This window comes from Chaetura pelagica, unplaced genomic scaffold (assembly GCF_000747805.2).
Source record: "Chaetura pelagica isolate M959 unplaced genomic scaffold, ChaPel_1.0 scaffold942, whole genome shotgun sequence".
Lineage (NCBI taxonomy): Eukaryota > Metazoa > Chordata > Aves > Apodiformes > Apodidae > Chaetura > Chaetura pelagica.
In genome coordinates, this window is record NW_009952380.1 from 142938 (window position 1) to 143760 (window position 823).

The 823-nt window shown below is 52.4% G+C and overlaps 1 protein-coding gene across 1 annotated transcript in view; it reads left to right on the forward strand.

Annotated features, from left to right (window-relative positions):
- Positions 1–536: 536 nt before the first annotated feature.
- Positions 537–823, forward strand: part of HACE1 (HECT domain and ankyrin repeat containing E3 ubiquitin protein ligase 1) — a gene marked incomplete at its 3' end in the record, with an annotated part of 30123 nt that continues 29836 nt past the window's right edge. The window contains exon 1 of the mRNA XM_010008169.1: positions 537–546. The remainder of the gene's footprint in view (positions 547–823) is intronic.

The following is an 823-nucleotide window of genomic DNA, read 5'->3' on the forward strand; positions in this document are numbered from 1 at the left end:
CATAATCAATGACAGACTCCTAGGAAGCACAAACTCCTTTCATTCATTCACTTAATTTCATCTAGATGCCTGTAAATACCTCAGGGGTGGGTGCAAGGAGGACGGAGCCAGACTCTGCTCCATTAGCTCCCAGTGACAGGACAAGGGAATCCCACCCATCCTCCATGAATCCATCTCAGCTAGGGCTTGGCAGTCTTGGCAGGGAGTTCATGAGGCGCAGCTGACACGATAGCACCCAACAGGCCTTTGCTTGGTCTGTTCCCAGAGAGTAACAAACTCTCTTTGGGTTCAGGCCTTGATCCGCTTCGTTGCCACTGGGAGTGACCACTGAAGCAAACAAACATGTAACTTATCCACGTTTTTCCTTTGCTTCTCACGTCTTCCTCTACGTATGGTTGCTGTTATTAAATGCTGCTTAAGGCTTTTTTTTTAGGCTTTTATCCTCCTTTCTCTGCACTTGCCTCTGAGGCCCAGCAAAGCCCCTCACTTCACCCTCCTCACCCTCACTCTGCGCTTGTGCCTTCAGTCAGGTTCAGATCCCCGAGAGTTCGAGCGGTAAGAATACAAACCCCCCCCCGTGCTCTGGGGGCTTCTCTGCTCACTTTTAGGGCAGGAATGTCCCCAGAGCTGCCCCTTCCAGGGGCCGCGCTGCGTTTCCCGGGCGCCTCACGAAGCTCTGAGGAAAACGCAGGCCCCGAGGCACCACCACTCGGTTCTACATTATATCTATATACTCTAAAACGATCACAAGAGGATGTTTACAGCCCTTTACCCCACAGACTAGGAGGGTTTAACCCCAGGCCTCAGAGAGCAGGCCCGCCCT